Raw genomic sequence first — 23,510 nt, forward strand, 5'->3', positions numbered from 1 at the left:
TAACATAACTTAGGGATCTCTACGGAACAAGTTAAATGAATAAATCGTCCGATTCAGAGCCAGAATAACAAGTACAGTCTAGGTGGATTTTTCCTTAGCTATTGTTTTAATTCAACAGATTTTTCCAAAATTAATTCCCCAATTCTATTCTCTGTGAGTTCTTAGTTTAGATAATTAGTTAGTTAAGACAAAACCCCATTATTCTTAGGCTAGATAATAAAAAGACAGTCATTACTAGTACTTTTAGTTCCTTTAGGTTCTTTAATCCGGTCTTGCTAAAACTATACTACTATTCGATAGGTACACTTGCCTACATCGCGATAATAGTTAGTTTCAAGAACGATTAATTATAAATATTTAAAACCTATCACGAAATCACGCAATCAGGAACCAACTGGGAATAGGTGGCTTCCTAAGCCTCTCCTCCTAAGCAACCGAATTCGTTCAGAAAAACTCAGTGAACTATTCATTCATCATTTGGAAGAAGGCTTCCGAAGCCTCTCCTCCTTAACTCTCAGACATAGGTCTCGATTTAGATGGCACTGTTTCGTGAATGGAGTCTAGTGCATTACTTTTTACGTCATCAGCAATTGCTTGATTGGGATCCATTACTATATGAAAACATGATTTAAAACTGTCATGAGATTTCACACTATCACAGGTTATATATGACATGTATAGCTAGACTCACATACGCTACGTTAGTCCAAGAATCGACTAGACTGTAACTTTGATACCAATAAATGTAACACCCCTAACCTGTATCCGTCACTGGAATAGGGTTTTGAAGCATTATCGGACTTATCAACTAAACAATCATACAATTCTCATATCCAAACAAACATCATTCAAATACAATCAAATAGTCCCTAATATGAGCTATCAAGGCCAAAAACAAGTATTAGAAGTGTTTGGGACTAAATCAAGAACTTAGGAAAATTTTTGGAAAAACATAGAAAAATTTCAAGACACTGGGGACACATGTCCATATGGCCCGACCGTGTGTCTAACACAGCCAAAGACACACCTGTGTCATAGGCTGTGTGGACATACAAAACAGGATCACATAGCCGTGTCTCAGCCCGTGTCCGACCACGTGTTACTCCCTGACTTGGTCACACGACCAACCACACGCTCATATGACTAGCCCGTGTACCCTTCGAAATGGCCTCACATGCTCGTGTGCCAGGTCGTGTGTTAGCCTGTGCTAAAACTGTAGGGTATACTGACTTATGCCACACGGCCAAGTCACACGCTTGGGTGCTGGCCCATATGCTGGCCTGTATTGAGTTACTGACCTGATTTCTAAATAAGTACTAGGGGACACACGGCTGTGTCACCTAGCCATGTATGACACACGGATGAGACACACACCCGTGTCTTTGCCTCTGTGAACAAAAAATAGGCTATTTTCCAAGCCATCTTTCTCACCTAAATTTGCATCAACCTATACATGTCAAATGTCATATAGCATAACATCAATAGGCAATCAAACCAATCTTAACCAAGCCTAAATCATGCTATTCCAATACCAACAACTATAATGCTCATAACATCATATTTTTCCAATTCAAAACATATCAATATTACCTTCAAGAATTCACCTAATTGGTCACTTTCAAATATGCATTATTTGCCTAATATTTAGCATGCTAATTCATTCTCAATTTCAGTCATTTGCTACATTCATTCCCAATCCACAACAAGTCATTCACAAAGCAATTATACACAACATATCAAAAGGCCATTTATACAAAATTTCATAATTAAGTATACCAAAACAAGCCAATTAACATGGCTATACACATAGCCAAAACATTCATCACTTACAAGACATATTAATCACAACACCTATACATGCCATATAACCAAGTGCACAAGTTCAAAAGTACCGAAATGACAGCTGGATAGTGTGATGAGATATTCGGCAACTCCCAAATCTGAGCAAGCTTCGAAATCACTATAAAACATGGAAAAGTAAACAAAGAAAGCTATATAGCTTAGTAAGCTTGTACTGCTAATTATAACTTACCATTCATTCACAAATTAAGTAATCTAAACATAATATAGTACAACTCAACTTGATCATAAGGCTAACATATATTCATCCACATAGTAAATCATGAAACTCACAAATTTCATGGATTTAATGCGTATACGGTTTATGTACATACCTGTACTGATACATATTAATCTCTTACTCTTTAGTGTCATCAATACACTCGTTGAATCCTTATTGATGTGTAGAAAGGCGAGCTTACTATGCGTGTTTAGGATGATCACGTGACATTTAATGTTTTTAAGTCTATGCAATTTCCTAACACAGTTGATGATTGTTCTGCAGTGTCTGATTTAAAGGATTTAATAGTGGAAAAGGAACTCAGCAATGTTGAGGACCCATTGGAACAAATTTTGACATCAGACCCTCCAAACGATGAAGAGGAGGATGAATACTTAGCTTTGCTAGAAGCTAATCAAAGAGGATTTAATCTGCAATCCCGTTTTGAATATTTGGAGTTAGAGAATAAGGATTATGCCGAACCAAAAGTGTCAATTGAGGAGCCACTTAAATTAGAACTTAAGGTAATCCCTTCACATTTAAAATATGTTTATTTAGGTAATGCTTCTACTTTACCTGTGATTGTTTCAGCAGAATTAACCATTGAGCAAGAAGAGAAACTCATCCTAGTATCGAAACAATTCAAGAAGGCTATCAGATAGACTATAACCGATATTCACGATATTAGTCCGTTTGTATGCATGCACAAGATTATCCTAGAAGATGGCAAAAAAGGGACGATTGATGAACAACGAAGACTGAACCCAATCATGAAGGACATGGTGAAAAAGGAAATCACGGTTAGATGCGGGTATAATTTACCCCATCTCAGCAGCTCATGGGTAAGTCCAGTCCAGTACGTAGCAAAGAAAGGAGGTATTACGGTCATTAAGAACGAGAATAGCAAGTTGATACCGACTAGAACAATTACAGGATGGAGAATTTGCATCGATTACCAGAAGCTGAACAAGGCGACTATGAAAGATCACTTTCCTTTGTTGATTTTGGACCAGATGCTAGATAAACTCGCAGGGCGAGACTATTATTATTTTCTCGATAGATACCCAAGGTATAACTAGATTACAGTAGCACCGGAAGATCAACACAAGACAACATTTACCTGCCCATATGGTACATTTGCATTTAGACGCGTGCCATTTGGTTTATGTAATGCACCTGCTACATTTTAAAGATGTATGATGTCTATTTTTACTGATATGATTAAGAAATACTTAGAAGTCTTTATGGATAATTTTTTGGTATTTAGAGATACATATAATGATTGCCTAGCCAATCTAGCCAAGGTACTAAGGCGATGCGAAGAAACAAACCTCGTACTCATTTGGGAAAAGTGTTATTTTATGGTAGAGAAGGTATTGTTCCAGGGCATCGGATAACGAGACATTGAATCGAGGTAGATAAAGCAAAGGTAGACATTATTGAGAAACTCCCACCTCCAACATCTGTAAAAGGTGTTAAGAGCTTTTCGGGCCACACTGGTTTCTATTGAAGATTTATCAAGGACTTCTCCAAAATTGTTAAACCTTTATGCAAATTATTAGAGAAGGACACGATGTTCAAATTTGATAAGGAGTGCTTAAGAGCTTTCAACGATTTGAAGAGTTGGTTAGTTTCGGCACCCATAATCGTCACACCAAACTAGGATTTGCCATTTGAATTGATGTGTGATGCAAGTGACTTTACGATAGGAGCTGTCATGGGCCAACGAAGGAACAAATTTTTTCTTCCCATCTACTACACAAGTCGAACTCTAACAAGAGCTCAACTAAATTACACAATAACAGAGAAAGAGTTACTTGCTATTGTGTTTGCTTTTGACAAGTTTCGATCCTATCTTGTAGGTACCAAAGTCACTGCCTATGTGAATCATTCGGTAATTAAGTATTTACTTGCCAAGAAAGACACTAATCCGAGACTGATTCGATGGGTACTTCTACTACAAGAATTCGATTTAGAAATTCAAGATCGAAAGGAGTAGAAAACCAAGTAGCAGACCACTTGTCAAGGTTGGAGCCGCAAGAAGGGAATTCTCTTCTTATACCAATTCAGGAGACATTTCCAAATGAACACATACTGAAGGTAAATCATGTCCATAATACCCTTTGGTTTGCTGATATTGCTAACTATTTAGTTTATGGTTTGATGCCGATTGATAAGATGTATCATCAAAAGAAAAAGTTACTTCATGATGCGAAGTACTATTTTTGGAAAGAGCCATATTTGTTTAAAAAGTGTGCAAATCAAATGATCAGGAGATGGGTGGTAGAAGATGAAGTACACAAGATTCTATACCATTGCCACCTAGCTCCGAGTGGGGGACACTTCAAAGGCACACGTACTGCGACCAAGGTATTGCAAGCTGGATTCTTTTGGACAACACTATTCAAAGACGCATATGCTTACGTAAAGAGTTGTGATCGATGTCAGAGGGTTAGAAATGTCATCAATAGAAATGAGATGCCTCGAACAAACATCATTGAGGCAGAATTACTTGATGTTTGGGGTATTGACTTTATCGGTCCTTTCCCTCCGTCTTTTGGTCACAAGTAGATATTGGTAGCAATAAACTATGTGTCTAAGAGGGTTGAGGCTGAGGCATATCTGACAAATGATGCTAAGGTTGTGATGAAGTTTTTGCAGAAGCATGGGTTCACAAGGATTGGAACCCCAAGAGCTATCATCAGTGATAAAGGGTCCCGTTTTGTGAAATGGTTACTCAAAAAACATGAAGTGAAACACAAGGTTGCTATAGCTTACCATCCATAGACTAATGGGCAAGCTGAATTCGCAAATAAAAAGATCGAAGGCATACTTGAGAAGGTAGTTTGCCCAAACTGACGAGATTGGTCCAAACAACTAGATGGTGCTTTATGTCCCCACAGAATAGCATACAAGACACCTTTAAGGATGTCATCCTATAGGTTGGTTTTGGGAAAGCCTGTCATCTGCCTTTAGAGTTAGCGCACAAAGCTTACTGGGCTCTTCATCAACTCAACTTAGATCTTAAGCTTGCTAAAGAGAAACGAATGCTCCAGCGAGTTAGAAGAATTTTGAATTTTCTCATACGAGAATGCCAAATTACTCAAGGACAGACTTAAGAAATGGCATGACAAGCACATTCCAGTTTGAGAATTTGAAATAGGTCAGCAAGTCTTGTTATTCAATTCCAGATTAAGGTTCTATTCAGCTAAGTTAAAATTACGTTGGTTCGGTCCATTTTGTAACACCTTTTACCTGTATCCGACGTCGGGACAAGATACGAGGCATTACCGAACTTAAGCAGAACCAAACATATAGAACCGGGCCACAAATTTTCATTCAAACTAAACCAATCAATTAAAGTCAATTTGTCCCTATTATGGACCTACGAGGCCCAAAACATACATCATTAGCAGTCCGAGACTAAATCGAGAAATCACAAAAATTCAAAGAAAATTTTTAGGTTAAAGCCTTACACGCACTTGTGGAGGCAATGCACACGCCTGTGTGCTTAGGGACATGGCCATTGTCCTACACCCGTGTGGAATTATTGGATTTATTTTCCAATTCGAACCTACAAGGGTTTTCACATGGCTGAGCACACGCCCGTCTCCTTGGCCCGTGTTCCTCACACGGCTTGGGACACGTCCTTGTGGTAGCCCGTGTGATTTTAGCGAGCATTCTATTTATGACGTCATCATACAAATTTGAGACACATGGCCAAGCACACGCCCATGGCCAGGGGCCGTGTCCTCCACATGGTTGAGACACATGGCTGTGTCTCTGCCCGTGTGTTTACTACCATGCATGTTAACCTAAAATTCAAGGTGCAGGGGATACATGGCCGAACGACAAGCCCATGGGGCTGACCGTGTGTCACACATGACCTAGACACATGCCCATGTGTCTACCTATGTGGACCATTTAGAAGCTACTCTCCAAGCCATTGGTCACCCTTAAACAATCATACACTTCCATATGTTCAATGTCATATCCCATGATATATTTGGACACTTAAACATGCAACATTAGAGCATCACTATGACCCCTTTTCATACTAGTCCATTAGTATTCACACAACCTTATCTTTTAACTATTGCACACCAATTTCATGGTTTACCATATTCCTTATTATCAATCCATTATGAGTGCTAAATCATGCAACCACATACTAGCAAATAAATAATCATCCATCAAACCAACACTTACACAACTTAGTATGCATGTAAAGGTAAACTTAGGGATACATCCCAATCAATAATATGGACCAAATCACATGGCCACATACAAAATAATCAATGCCCAAATGAGCAATTACACTTGGCTACTTCAACATGACACATATACACAAAATAGACAAGTTTCCTATACATGCCCTGACCAAAATAATTGAACCCTTTTATACCCAAAATCCTTGAAGATAGTGTGATCTGAGCTCTGACGTCTCCTGATCCTTTGAACTAGCTTAACGTATCTAAAGAGAAGGGAAAAGAGAGGACGGTAAGCTATAAAGCTTTGTAAGTACACATACAAATAATCTACATTTTTGCAATTATTGATAATCTGTGCATAATTACTTCTCTATTATGATACTTTTCATCATGTCATATATATACTTACCTTCCATATTCATACGCACATGCTTATTCAAATACATATCTTTTCATAATATCATCATATACTAAGTCCTCATAGAGTTTTAGTACATACCTGTGCCATCTTGCACACATATGGCTTACTTAAATTTTACTTTCGGAATACATATTACGTTACCCGTTGAACACTTGGAATATGATTCAGACACACGGAAGAAATGCATAGAAGTGCCTGAACGTAGCCTTGGCTACCTGAAAAAAAGTGCACTGAAGTGCCTCATATCACAGAATCACATGCCTTTCTCAACGGGGCTACTCAAAGAGCTAAGAGAGTATCCGAACACAACTAAAATACCCAGCACCCGGACCCTAGCATGTATCACATATCAAATGAGCTCATAACACACATTACTATCCTTGTGACATGTCACTTGTATCATTAACTATTCCTAAGGTTCAAACGGGATTTTAGACTTCCAGACCTTTACCAAACGTACTCGCATAATGGTTTCTTTCACTAGCCAATGTCTCATAATCATATAGCAAAGCATCAAAACATGTTACATTATCAACATAGCCAAATAAGCATATTAAGCGTACACATATCAAATAAATCATTTAATAACAATAATTAATGTATTTATTTGCATATGTACTTACCTCGGTACAAAATATTAAAAATCGAGCCTAAACCTCGTAAACCTTATTTTTTCCCGATCAAGGCCCGTATCTCGATTCTCTTGATCTATAATATCAAATTTAGCTCGTTTAATACATGCATTACTCAAAACGATCCAAAATTCATATTTGGTTAAAATTACTATTTTGCCCCTATACTTTCATATAATTACAATTTAGTCCTTAGGCTCGAATAATACAATGTATGGGATTTCTTAGTTACCCAAGCCTAGCCGAAAATTTTTCATGTTCGTAATAGTCAACATTTTCTTTCTTTTGACATTCTTCTACGCTCTTCTACAACTTTTACAAAATAGTCCTTAAAGCCCTTTTCATGAAAATCTACTTAGTAAATGTTGTTTACCATCCTTTAAACTCTCATATCCTTCCATAAATCATCAAAACATAAGCTTCTCATGCATGGTAAATTTCTAAACATGAACCCTAGCATGAAATATGGGTAGAAAAAGAGAGAGCAAGTTACTGGGATTTCAAAATTACGAAGAACATTAAAAATGTGGCTTGGGAGCACTTACAATAGGGCTTGGAAAGCTTGAAAACCCTAGCTATAGAGAACCATAAAATTTTAGTAGCAACATGGAGAGAATGAGCTGATTTTTGACTTATTTTCCCTTTTTTATTTCATTAATATACCAAATGACCAAAATGCCCCTAATGTCTTTTCTTTAAATTTTTCCATTCAAGCCTATTTTTGTCCAAAAACTTAGAAATTGGGAAAATTCTCTTTAAGACCTCCTAATTAATAATCCAAAGCAATTTCATACAAATTGCTTCTAAAACAAAAATTTTGCAACTTATTCAATTTAGTCCCTAATTTCCAATTGGACACTTTATACTTAGAATTTGTTCATGAAACTTTAACACATGCATATATTCATATTCTAAACCTCATAAAAATCATAAAATCAATATTTTAATGTCAGATTTATGGTCTCAAAACCACTATTTTGACTAGGCCCTATTTTGGGATGTTACACATTTAAGATTCACCGAGTTTATCCATACGAAGTTGTCGAACTTCGAAGTAAGCGAGGTAATTTTCGAGTTAATGCTTAAAGCTTAAAACACTATTGGGAAGGTAAAATTGAACAGGATCAAATCTCATTCATTTTATCAAATGATTATTTTTTCTTGTTTTCCTTTTAAAATAAATGGTTTAAGGTATATTTTCAGGATTAGTATGTTTAAATAAATTATATCTAGGAGATTGGAACTTAAGCGGGACCTCTCGTGACCCCTCCAATCTTTCTTGGGAATTAATTTTAACATAATTTTTTGAGAAATTATTCCCTAAATGGAAAATAAATTTTTAGTTTTTCAAATAAAAGGGTCAATTTTGATCCAAATTTAAAATTGCAACTCAATTTCAAAGTTTCTTTAAGTCTAGATACTTAATTGAACTATTTTCAAAATTTGTTGCTCTTCTTGTAAATATGAAAAATTAGACGCCTCTTTTTGTAAATTTTTCATTTTTAATTTAATAAATAAGATGATAATCATTAATATATAATTATATCCATTATAATATATATTAATTATTATCAGCTTTGTATAGAATTAGGATTAGTTTAAATTTTATCATATTTTTAATAAGTATTTATCTTTAATAAATTAATAGCAAATAATAATTTAATATGCATTATATTATTTCTAAATTGTTGTTAACTTTGTATAGGTTTAGAACTTAGAATATTTTAATTATTAAATTGTTCAAAGAATTCTACTTTAACTCCTACTCCCCTCACCATAAATTTCATCCACCTTTTTATTTTTTTTCATTCATCCAAACCCCACCAATACCTAGTCCCACAAGCTTCCAACACCACCTAGCTACTCGGCACCCTCACCCATTCGCCCAGCAGCTCTCGCCCACCGTGCGCACCTAGTAGCCTGCTCCTTGGCACCACACCTATCATACGTCCAGCTCTAGCAGCTTGCCAAGCCTGCTAAACGTACCTGCAAGGATCCGTGAGCCTCGTGTTGCCCCTAGCTCCAGCTTGCGAGCGCCCACGCTGCTGCCCACTCCACGCTGCTGCCTACTCACACGCACATCTGCGCACCAACACCCTTAGCTGTTAACCCTCAAACCTATCCTAAATTGACCTCTTTTAATTTGTAATTATTTTTTTAGGAGTTCTTGATTTTTATAAAAAGGGCGGTAAGACAAAATTTTCGCCTACAATTTTAATTTTATTTAATTTTTTAATTTTTTAATTTATTAAATTATTAATAGTTTATATTAATTAAAATTTTGAGAAAGTAATTGTTTCTATCTTATGTTCAGGTTAATCATGCCTTGCAAGAGAACTCGTGCCTCTGCCCAAATCACAAAACAAATTCCATTGTGAGGAAGCCAAAGTGAGATACGAAAGTATTTTCAAGAATTAACAGATGCATCCAAAGAAAGGCTTTACATTGAAAGAAAGCAATTATATTGATTTCGTGGTGTGCATTCGTCAGGTTGCTGAAGCTCTCATTTGGAAGTTTTTCTGTGAGAAAAGACCTAATGTGGATGAGGAGTTAGTTCATGAATTTTATGCGAATTTAATCTCAAGTGAGTTGAAGGAAGTTTTTGTTCACGGAATCAAAATTTCATATTTGAACCATGGAGTCCGCTATCAAAGAAGGTGTGAAGCTATTCATGCAAAAACAAAGATGATGGAGTAAAAGATGAGTCGAAAATAAAAAAGAGGGGATCTTGATTTTATTTTATTTTTGTTCTTAGGTTATTTTAGGATTAATTTTAATTAGGAATTTTTATTTTCGCATAATAAAACAAGAGGTGGAAATCATTAATAAAAATGAACAAGTCGTAAAGTATAAAGTGTAGCAATAGATATATACATGTCTAGGATTGGATCTAGAGAGAGCTTGGTACTTAAGCAGTCAAATTGACTCACCTCCTCTTTTCTAGAATTCTACCTGGTGTATAGTATCTATTCACTTTTAACAATGAAGACATTGTTCATCTTAAGTAGGGGGGACCAAAAAATTGAAATTATTTCCACTCAAAATAAAATTTTCTTTCGGTTATGATTAGGTTATATTTTGTTCAAAAATTTGAAAATTTGTTAAGCATGCTAAACTTCAGTATGAATAAAGTTCAATTATTTCAATAATTGTTATGTTAACTGAAATATGACATAAGTGTACTTTTAATAAAGCATGCAAATCGTACCATAAAATTTTTAGTTCCTTAGGAAAGTTAGGCATGCATGAAAGTTTAAGTCTCTAGAATTGACTTAGTAGTTTCTTGAGGCGAAATCCTAGGAAGCATGGTATGTTAAAAATGATTTAGGCAACTTATGTTTGGACCGTTTGATCCTTTCAAGCCAACCTTGATGAAATTTTATCCTTTGAAACCCAACTTTGAGACTATATGGCCTAATTTGATTTGAACCCTTGCAATATCTAGCCATCACTTCTCTCTTAATTATCTTTAAATTATCCCAAACACTAGACTCAGTACTATTTAGAACATTCTTTGAAAATAAGTTTAGGGGAGTTGAAAAGAATTATCGAATGCTCAAAAAATTGTAGTACATTCAATAAAATGCTCGTAAAAAAGAGAGAGAGAGAGAGAGATCATGTGTACTTGAAAGAAATAGATGTACAAAAGAGCATGTGAAAGAAAAGTAAGTCGGTGTATTGAAGGTTAATATTTCGAAGATCTGAATGAAGCTAATTCTAGGGTTTTTAGCCTAAATTTATCTATCTTTTACCTACCCCTAGCCTAGCCACGTTACAACTTTTTAAAGACCTACTGATTCAAGTTTCTGTGCTACCTACATTAGTGGAGAGAAATTGCTATGTTCAACATATGAATGCATAAGTTAAACTTAATGATTGCACATTAATCTTGAATAAGGGAATAAAATAATATTGGTAGGGATTAACATGTCTTTATTAGGAAGCATTTAGTCTAATTTTTACTATTATAAGAATGATTGAGATTAATTTGAATGATATGTATGCATAAGTAGCATAAATATCAAATTTCTTGTTCTTGAGCATAAGTATACCAAATTCATGATTGTTGGGAAGAATGTTGTTCTGAAGGAATTTTTCAAAGGTGTTTCCAAGAAATTCTTTTCAAATTTGTGCATTAATCGGGACGAGAAATGAATTAAGTTTGGGGGTGTGGAAACAAGAATATATACACACTTTTTCATGCCCTTTTTAACTCAAATTCATGCAAGTTCGGTAAAATTCTTGTTGAAAATTATATAATTATTATAAAATAATTATTTTGTACTTAAATTATTAACATAATGAATTATAATTAATTTTATAATTAATTTTGGTTAATTTTTATAATTTTTGACAGATTTGCACAAAAGGCGAAAAAGGGCTCGGCAGACACTACTAGAAGCGCAAAACCGAGAAACAATTTTGAAGCATCAAGGCGAATTAATTTTTCAGCCTAAGACGGTCCAAATTATGTGTATTAATTCATAATATAATTAATTTTAATTTATATCCAATTTAATTTGGGTTAAATAAATTATTATTAATTAATTATGAAAAGTGGCCTAGTTTAGTTGAACCGAGAAAAACTAAACCGACCAAGTACTGGGCAGCCCAAAACCATCCCACATGCTGACCCAATCAGCTTGCTTAGCTGATTAATTAGCCTACAAAATGGCCCTTGAAAACTTTCTCAAATTGCAGGCAAACCCCTCCACTATTTGTGCCTTTCTAGATTTGCCCCTACCTTAATATAACAAGTTTGAAAACTTCAAACTTGCCACATGGGTGGCAGGCCATGGGAGGGCTCTTTGGCTGCTGATTTTGACTATTTTAAGCAGCCCTCTCAACCTATAAAAATCCCCCTTGGCTGCTCATTTGAAACACAACTTAACTTTCTCATCTCTTCTCTTTTCTCTCAATTTTCTCTCTTCATTTCTCATCCATTTTTCTTTATTCTCTTGCCGATTTCACCTCTTGAAAAAGATTCATTCATCCACCATTTGGATCAGCATTAAAGTGCTCATAGTAGTCTTGATTTGACAAGAACAAGCAGAGAAGGAAGAGTGGAGCAAATCAGTCAAGCCATGGAGAAACATCGGATTTGATTCTTGTTCCCTATCCTTTTAATTTTTGTTGTTGTTATGATGAACATGTCTATGAATACTTGTGATGTTGAAATGTTTAATTTAGTTGATATGGCTTAAATTTGATTCGTGTTAGGTTGATTGCATTTCGTCTACTTAATTTATTAAAATTGTGTTTGCGTTGTTATAGGCCTCGGTAAGATGTTTGATTAAGTAGAACCATGACTAAGTTATTCTTGCATTACAATTGTAAAGTAACTAATGAATTAATTATTTAAACGCATTGAAATTGTAATTAATTGACACGATACTTAATCAGGTGCATGTTTAATCATCTAAGGTAGCTGAGGGTTAAATTAGCAACGGTATCTAACGATACATTTGCCTTGTATAACTTGAAAGATTATTGTGATTAAACTGTTTCAAGGTAGAAATACATTGTTACCTCACGTAATCTTTTATGTACTTATGAGATTGAATTAATTGTTTGAATTGGCATAAAGATATGTACAAGAGATTATTTTAATTTCATAAGTATGTATGTGCATTAACACATTTTCCTATTAAAATTGTTTAATTGGTTGAATTGACATAGAGATATAGTCAAGAGATGAATGGATTTTGGTAGGTGAGTATGTTCATCAGTTAACAAATTACCGAGTTTTCGTGAATTTATTCATAACAACATAAACAAGAGTTTAATAATTCTAAGTTATGAAATGTAATTAATCTAGCACAATTATGTCATATTGATTAAAATCATCTTTTGAAATCGTGAATTGGAACTTTTATTTTATTTTTATTTATTTTACTTTGTTAAAATCCTAGTTTTTAATGACCTCCTCAAATCAAAATATTTTTCTTCACCAAAGTGTTTTTGAAATTGCATTCATAAATAATTCTTTTCACAGGCCCTGTGGGTACGATATGTGATAGCCCTAATTTGACCCTAGTCGAAAAATGGTTTCGAGACCACAAAACTAGTCACAAAATTATTTAAATGCTCTTTTCTATGTTTATTATATGTGAAGTTTCATGTGTGAAAGTATCGTGTCTTAATTTTGTCATTTGAATGTGAAATTATTAAAAAGGACTTATGTGAGAAACTTGAAAATGTGATAGGTCAATTTGTAGTGGCCAAATATTGTATGGTTTAAAATATGGGGACTTGCATGTCAAATATCCCTTCCTTAAGTTAGTGGACGGCAAGGGTAGTGGATGATTGACAATTTATGTCCTTTATATTAATTAATTAAATGTTTAATGAATAAATAATATGAAATATGAATTTTTATTAAAATAAAAGGGTGATAAAAACAAAGTCGGTTCATCTTTTTCTTCTTCCATTGCCGTACCTAAAGAAAGAAAAGAAGAAATTGAAGTTAAGGCATTTGGTCACCTTTAAGTTGATTAAGGTATGTTTAATGATCTTTCATTGAAAATCTTTGTATATTTGGAGTGGTCATCAAGTATAGAAGCTAGCTCATGACAAATTTTTTGTAAATTGTTGAAGATGACATCCGGTCATGGATGTTTGTATTTCTTTGATGTTGTTTTTGATGCTTTTGTGTATTGAGGGTTGATAATAGATGAGTTGAGCTTGGTAAAATTGAATAATTGTGGCTTAATTGTTTAATGGCAATTGGCTATTATGGTAAAATGCAAAGTTAATATTTAGTTGCTAGTATTTATATGTGTGTTAGCCGAATTTGAACTTGAATAATGATTTAAGCAAATGTTGAGTATTAAAATATTAGATCGATTGAAATTGAATCATGAATGTGAAATGAGAAGCATAGGTGAAGATGTCATATGTGTATGTGTGTATTCGGTCATGGTGAAAGGTTATATGAATTATGTGAAATACCATTTAGATATGAATGACGAAAGTAACTGTGGTTATGAAATGGTACAATGGCTGAATTCGATTGAATTAAAGTTGACACTGAAGTATTTAAATGCCTATTTCATATATGTGAGTAAAGGTAAAACCATCGTAAATTATCGATAAGGGTGGGCTATGTGTGGAACCATCTTATAATTGCTAATTTGAACGGTTGTGTGCGAATCATTGAGCATGATGTATTGTATTGAGATTATGCTTAAGTGAAATTATAGATATGTGATGAAATTGATTGGTGATATACATGTTTAAATAATATGAATGCAAAGAATGTGTGAAAAGAGTAAATTTATAATAAATCTGCTTGGGACAGCAGCAGTAACGTGATATTTGGAAAATCACCATAAATTGTGGGAGTTGAGTTAGAAGCTGAATAAATAATGTAATTAAATATTAATGAGTCTAGTTTCAAATAAAATCAACGAGAACATATTTTGAATTCTTTACAATGAGAAATTTGATTTGTAGTAAACAGTGGTCAGATTAGTCAAACAGTGAAACAGGGGAAACTTTAAGAAAATTCTGGTATTGATTGGCCAAACCAAAAATTCTAAAAATTTTATGGATAGAATATATATGAGTCTATTTTTAGGAAAAATTAACGGCAATTTATTTGGAGTTTTTTAGCTCCATTTATAAATAATTTAGTAACTGTTGCTCAGGAAGACAACTTGTAGTGAATTTGTGATTATGTGGTAAACATTGATAAAAATTGTTAATGAGTTGCTTATTGTTTTCTTATAATCTTACTATGATCTATATGTGTGAAAGTCAAATATATATATTATATTTTTGAAGTAATGCTTGAATAGTCGAATAATGACTAGTTTAAAATTTTTGAATTTAAGCTCAAGAGCATAGAGGGGCAAATTCGGATAAGGGGAAAGCTAAAGTAGTTGAATAGCCGACCCGTAGTTGTTCAGAAATACTCGAGGTAAGTTTTAAGTATTTAAACATAAGTTATTTGTGAATTAATCATGATATGTCACGAGAATTTAGCCATACCTTTAGCATATATACATATATATATATACATGCATAAAGTCGAATGGTATGCATGAAAGTGAAATAAGGAAATTTGTTGTCATCATATTGCCGTAAGTTATATTCATGAGATGGAAGATATGTAATCGTAAATTAAGAAGCAACAGTGTGATAGTTATTAAGTGATTATACGCGAATGAAGTCTAAGTGGACTAATGTGATTAACTTGTGTGAAATGCATAAATACAAGAAGTGTATATGTTATGATTTTGTGAAATTTATATTCGAATTATTATTCAGGCCTATGGCTCAGCAAGCTTTTAGCTGGTGAAATTGTTTCAGGCCATGAGCCTAGCAGGCATAATGCCGGTGAATGAGTTTCAGACTTAATGTCTAGCAGGCCTCGTGCCGGTGATAAATTCAGGTTTATACCTAGCAGGCCTCGTGCCGATGATAAGTTTAGGTTATTACCTAGCAGGCTAATTGCCGGTGAAATAATAAAAGTCTATGAATATGAGATTTATGCTATACGACATCTAGATTCATTCGATAGATTAAATTGTCCAGGTACGTATAAATTGTTTATGCATATGAGGATAATGTGAATTAAATTATGAAGTGAAACGAGAAGTATATGAAATGTGGTTGTGTATATTTATATTCGGCCATTTTGATTTTAGTACATGAAAGTATATGTTATATATATGATTATGATCATTGAAATTATATGTGAATGCAGTGATCTGAATTAATTTTATAAAATCGAATCAAAGAATTACTTCGAGTCATTTAGATGGTGTGATTATGTAATTCGAACATTGAAGAAATGATAAGTCAATAAAATGGATTTAATGTGGTTATGTATATTCAGCTAATTAGTGTTGCATTTCGAATATGTTATATGTGAATAATGTGCATAAATAAGTTTTGTTGTTTAAAATACTTAAGACTTACTAAGCTTAATTGCTTACTATGAATGTTTTGTGTTTGTCCTATTTTATAGATCTTGTTTGAAAGCTACGAGCTCAAGGATTTCAAGTCCAAAGTCATCCACACTATCGTCACTATTTTGGTACTTTTTGATAGTTTATATTTTGAAAAGATGGCATGTATAGGCTTAGCTCTCTTTTGAAACAAGTTATAATTTGAAATTGTAAATATTCTAGCCATGCGAAAATGGCTTGCTTAATTCCTAAACATGAGTATATGGTTCAGTGGACTTATGTGTCAATTATTTTGAAATTTATTAGTTATTTTAATTTGCTTAAAATTCGTTCATGGTTGAAAGATCAAAGAAACTATATTTTATGCATGATTGATTATGAATGGCTAGTCTGATCTGTCTTCTATTAGGTAATACCTTGTAAATCTATTCCGGCGACGGATGAGGGTCATAGGGTGTTACACGATAACTCGACATTTACTTATCACTTTATTACTTGTTTCGATTGTGTACACTTGCACATTTCATTCCATATATACTCTGTAAAAGGAGCTTCGCCAACCACTAGACTCGCCTTAACACGGACTTCACTCATGGGTGTACTCATAGTTTTAAACCACTTAGCGAGTTCTTAACATTTTATTTGCTTAAAATTTATTCTATAAGCCTATCTCTATACACAGTACTCAAATTCCCTATACTACGTCAAGTGGGATGTTACAAGATTTTACTCTACTATGGTAGATTTATGTTGTCCTATTTCTAGAATTACATGCAACTCCACTCAATTACGTAAGATCTACTCTTAAACAAGGCCTATTCAACAATTGATTAATTACATCAAATACGGATTAATAATTTAGAGATATCAAATCAAGGATAAAGCAAAGATAATCGAGAACAAGAAACTAAAATCGAAGATAATTGAGAACAAGAAACTAAGAATTTATTGCATAAAATAAAAATCAAACGAAAAAATCCATCATAGGGTTTATCTCCCAAGGTATTTAGAAAATTAGATAATGCTTGAAAATAAAAACATAAAAGACACAATATAACCAAAAGAAATAAAGAAATGATAACTTCCTAAGAAATCAACTGGAATCTTCAATCTTAACGGAAACTTACTTCAAAGTCTGCTTCAATGGTGTTTCTTGAGTTGTTTCCATGAATATTCTTTGACGGCTCACTCCTGTCTTCTTATTTTATTCATATATAAGTCTTAAAATGCCCAAAAAAACTTAAAAATTGTGACTTTTCTTAGTTCAATGTAAAATCCTATGAAATCGACACGGCCTACCTCACATCCGTGTGGGTCACATGACCTACCACACGCCCATGTAGGTCACATGGTTGTGTGGAATGGTTTAGCCTCTGTGGCTCCTGCAACTTGCTCCCAAGTGCTCTATTAAGCATTAACACATGAGTTTAAAGGATTAAGAGCATAAAATTCACAATTAACATCGAATAGGCACCTAAAAACGCATTAAGAATGAGGTCGAAACATGATAATTTAAGCACTTATTAGCAAAATAGAAATTGTGGTAGCAATAATGCTTAGAACTGTGGTCATAATTTCAACCATGAAACTAAAAGTGCCTAAAAAAGATGAACATTTATATTGTTTATGCAATTCGACCTTAGTCTATGTTTGCGGTGTTGGAAAAATCTGGTTTAGAAATACGGTCTATAGTCAATGAAAAATTAAAATTTTGAAAACTGAGTTGGTTTCTGATATTTATAGCAATAAGCCTTTTCCCCGAAAATTACTTGTGCTTTGTGCGATGCGGACCCTAGACATTCCTGACAACTTTACCATAAAAGAATCTATCAGGAAATATTTTAATTTCCATTTTCAATTGATTCACAATGAATATATTATTTTATTTTCGAACATCAATTAATTAATTATTTAATAATTCAAAAACCTTAAATTAATTCTCTAGTCATTTCTATACCTTGTGAGACAACACATTCATTTGTGAATCTGACCAATTTCTTTAACTTCATAATTTCCATCTATTTTAGTTCATTTGGTTCTACATGCAATTCATTTATGATTTCAACGAGCTAGTGGAGGGACCGATTGGACATATGTAATTAGGGCTCAAATAACTTATAATTAAGTTTCAACTTTTCACCTATTATTTATAAACTTATTTAGTTGCAAAGTCATTCCATTATAGTATCGAGACTGAGCTCTCCCTAATTACATATCATTACAAAAGCTAATTAATTAGTGCTCGTCTAATAACATTGTTATTAATGTGTTACCCACATAAGATATTATTAATCTATTTGGGACTGATCGCGTGATTTCGTGATAGGTTTTAAATATTTATGATTAATCATTTTGAAACTAACTATTGTTGCGATGTAGGCAAGTGTACCTATCGAACAGTAGTATAGTTTTAGCAAGACCGGATTGTTGAACCCAAAGGAACTAAAAGTACTAGTAATGACTGTCTTTTTATTATCTAGCTTGAGAATAATGGGGTTTTGTTTTAACTAACTAATTATCTAAACTAAGAACTCACAGAAATTAGAATTGGGGAATTGCTTTTGTGAAAATCGATTGATTGAGACAATACCTAAGGAAAAATCCACCTAGACTGTACTTGTTATTCTGGCTCCGAAACGGACGATTTATTCATTTAACTTGTTCCGTAGAAATCCCTAAATTATGTTATTATCCCTATTCAAGACTAATAACGTCTAATCCCTAGATTGAATAATTAAGACCTTTCTCTAATTAACACCCTAGGGTTGCATTAACTCGATCTATGGATCCCCTTATTAGGTTTCACCCTAATCCGGCAAAATCTTGTCACCCTATGTCTAGGTGCGCAATCAACTCTGCATAATTATGACAAATGTACTCTTAGACAGGGTCTATTCCTCCTCTGAATAAGAGCTTATCTTAAGTCAGTATCCTGGGATATCAAAACAAGAATTAAGAACACATAATTAAGAACAAGTTAAATATTTATCATACAATTCAGAAAATAATAGCAAGATTCATCTGAAGTTAAATATTTATCATACAATTTAGTTCATAAATAAATAAGAAAACATCTCAAAATAATAAAGAATACAAAACATAAAGAAAACCCAAAACTCCTGAAGGGGAATTGAGGAGAGATCTTCAGTCTTGTGATGAATCTGGCTTTTGAGATGAATTAATCGGCTTCCATGGAGTACTTCTTTACTCCCTCTTCTGTGTGTCCTCTTTTCTCATCTTCTAAGGTGTATTTATAGGCTTTGGAATGCCTATGAGCCCTCAAAAGTGGCCTTTTCCGAATTGGACTCAACTTGGGCTCGGCAAGGACATGCCCGTGTGACATGCCCGTGTGCGATTACTTCAGGCCATATTCGAGCCTGTTAGAATGGCACGAGTGTGTGTTATACCCGTGTGAGTTGTGTTTTGATTCTGCCAGATTGACATGGTCATGTGGGCTGCCCGTGTGAGGAAGTCCAGGCCGTGTTGAGTTTGTACTTTGGCCCATTTTCTCCGTTTTGGCCCGTTTCTCGTTCCTTTCGCTCTCCTATGCTCTCTTAAGTATAAAACATAAAATTAAAGCATTAGGAACATCAATTCACTAATTCTAAGGAAAAATCATCCATAAAATGCGTTCAGCATGGGGTAAAAATATGTATAAATTATGGTTTATCAAATACCCCCACACTTAAGCATTTGCCTGTCCTCAAGCAAAATCCTCAACTCATAATAAAAATATATTCTTCTCAACTTATAATTTCTATCGATAATATTTCAAAATAATCTATAAGTAATCATACATTGAGAATTCAACTAAAAGAACATAAAAGTTTCAAACAATCCAAGTTGAGTATTTAATTATGCAAACATAGGTGTCTCCCCTCATCTGAGTAATTACCTTTGATTCAGAATATCACAGAGTTTCACATCCTCACTAAAGATTCACTTAAATCACTCGAGGTGTTTAAGGACAATAAATGAAGCTTTCAATAGTCAATAATGAAAAGTCATTACCATAGGCTTGCATGAAAATCAAATCTTCACCACTATAATTTAAGATGATACATCAATCAAAAGGTCTTTAGAGGGTTGTAACGAGGCTTGGTTAGGGGGTGTGGTCACAAGCTAAAAGAAAGGGTTAGAGTTGAGATTGAATTAAAAAATTGCCTAACTAGAAAAAGAGTTAATCTTTACTTGTATACAACAGAGCTTCTTCTCAGAATATGGAATTACTAATGTTTATACATAGCTTTTTTTTTTAAGAACAAGTTAAATAACATAGACTAACTTATTACAAACAAGACATAGCTAAGCAATTTACTCAACTTAAATCTCAACAAAAATAGTGATCAAATTAATTTAAGGGATTTCAACAATAATGGGTTAAGGGTTAATATTGAGGGTAATATAAGGAATGACTTGTTAGGCTCAAAGGGGTTTACAATGGGTTAATCGTGGAGGTAGGCTTTTCATGGCATGATTGGGTTAATCCTAAGTGCCCCTATCATTTTGACATATCAAATCAAATAGTGTGGTCTTGACATGCATAATTAGGCAAGTTCTAGAATAACATTTCGATACTGACGCACTCAAAGCAATAATAAAAATAAGTATGAAAGAATTAATAGATGCTCAAAAGGCTAAAAAATCTCACAAAAATTATGGCTTTTTGATGTTTAGACTCGTGAATTCCAATTCAAAGTAATACCTAGACTTGGGGAAACAACTTATAATTTTAAATTCTTAAAAATCAACTTATCATGCTTGATTCTCTAATGTCTTAAAGTTTAAACAATCAATGCATAAATCCCTATGTTTTAATTCAAGATATATCAATCAAAATCATAAATCAATTAAAATTTATCCTAAATATGATATGAGAGCTTTTCAAGAGAACAAGGTGATCATTCAGGGATTTTTCTGATAATGAAATGAATGCCCCCCACACTTAAGATGTACATTGCCCTCAATGTACTACGGTAGATATTTAGAATATAAAAATAAGATAGGGAAAGAAGTGAAACTTCCTGTATGATGAATTCCTCGAACTAGAGTTTTGGAGAGTAATTGATGTGAGAGTGGAGGAGGATACTCCGGCAGTGGTAGAGGTTCATTAATCCATAAGTCCTACGCCAAAATAATATTATATCTAGTGGTAGCTATGGTCGTGGTCGATCAGGACATGGCAGTTGTGGAGAACCTTTCCCGATGGAGTTTTTAGTTCCTATGCGATGATGAACTTAAGAGCTCTATTTAACTGTGATAAGATCAGGAACTTTTCAAGGGATATTAGGAAGAATAATTACTCATAAAGAAATAACTGAAATTGATAATAAAATTCTAAAATCTAATAAAAATAAAAAGTAGTTTTAATAAAAATTAAAAAACATAAAATAATAAATAAATGTTTTTAAACATCTTCATTGCTGGATGGTTCACAAGGTGGGACTGGCGATGAGATGTGGAGGTGCTGACAAATATGCTATAGAGTAGCATCAATGTTCTCAAATCGTTAAAAACACTACTGCTCGAATCGGGTAAGGCACTCAGAGATGTCAGCATATGAAGCCGCCGCATGAACTGGACGAGAGGTTGGTGGTGGCTGAGTCGGTGGGTCCTCGTGCTTCGAATGGGCATCATCAGGAATGTCCTGTAGGTCTCCTCCTCAGTAGATTAGGAGAGATGATATTGAGGAGGGTAGGTTCCTCGGTGCCTCTCGATCATCCTCATGCTAAGCATGCTCGAGATGCCTTGTGGAGACATCTGGCCAATGAGGGTCAAGGATGATTCTGGGGCCGCGATCTCAAGGAGCCCAAAGTGTCGAGCCAATCACGTCACATAGAGACCAATGGAGATGACCCCCTTCCTATGCCACTACATCTGGTGCTGAATCGCGAGGGCGAGGAAATAGGCAAGGTCGATGACGTACCCATGCGACATGCACCATAAAAAGTAGGCGTCGTGAGTGTTGATGACGCCAGTGCTTTCTCGCCTTCCTGTAATCGTGTGAGCCAAAATGGCGTGTAAGTACCTCAAGGAAGGTGGGAGAACTGATGCCTTGGAGTGGCTAGGATTGTAGGATGCCGCGCCAAGGGCCAAAGTGTGCCAGCACTTCGAGAGGGAGAAGTGTATGTGGCGACTGAGAGTGTCCAAATCATTCTCCTCCTTGAACTCCTCCGTATATAAGCCCAGTGCAGCACCGAACTCTGGGACCCTTAGCTGGCAGATTAATCAGCCTAGGCGAAATTGAACCGTGCTGGGATCATCGTAGTTCGTCATTACGGTCTGAAGATGTAACGTTGATCATAGTTCCATCGTGAGCTCAATGTATGTTGGCTCGATGATCCCAAAACATAGCTCCCAAGGGTCGGTGGTTAGGAGGGCCCGAATTATATCAGCCAACTGAACTTATTCTACGGTAGCCCAGTCGATGTAGCGGCCCACAATTAAAGGTCGGCCCCGAAGTATTTGGAAAAGTTCTTCCTGGGGCCCACGAGGGAACTGTAGGAGAGGGTGACTAATTTCCACGCTTGGACCCGTGGAAGAGGACGCTCCTTTCCTCTTCTTTGAAGTAGGTACGGCGGTTTTCTTTCCTCTTAAAGACAACATTGTATTCCTGCAAGTGGAAACATCAATTCGTCTTTGATGAGTAGACAATTAATAATATATAAAAGAAATGCGACTAAATTCGAAAAGGAAAATGCATAAATATATTCAGCCATAACTACTAAATTCAATTAAAACAATAAGTTCAATGACCTATTTCTTTGTGGCATTAGCATCATGATATAAGTAAAAATGGCAAATAATGGAATGCAAAATACTATATGAATGAAAAGAAATGTCAACACAATACGCATGATTATTTCAACTATCCTAGCCATGAATATTCACTTCTAACTAATTAAATAAAGTGAAGGAATCATGTAATGAGTAAGATTTTAAACATGAGAAAGATGATAACTTGTTTTATAAATGAAATTTATGTGATTATCACTATGGAAATAACATGAAAAATATAGATTACTATGATAAATAGCATTATAAATCAGTGAAATAAAAGGAAAAGGAGTAAACAAACACTAAAGGAAAGAGATTGGGCATCGAGAATGGAGTTAGAGGCGGCGCACGGCCGTCATAGGGAGGCCATGTGGTCTTCCAGCAGCTAGGGTTAGGGTTTTTGAATGGGGAAGAAAGTGAATAGCGCATAGTATTTATAGATTTTAGGCCACACAGCCAGGGAACACGCCCGTGTTCCCCAATTTCTGCCCGTGT

Source organism: Gossypium hirsutum, chromosome A08, assembly GCF_007990345.1.
Source record: "Gossypium hirsutum isolate 1008001.06 chromosome A08, Gossypium_hirsutum_v2.1, whole genome shotgun sequence".
Classification (NCBI taxonomy): Eukaryota; Viridiplantae; Streptophyta; class Magnoliopsida; order Malvales; family Malvaceae; genus Gossypium; species Gossypium hirsutum.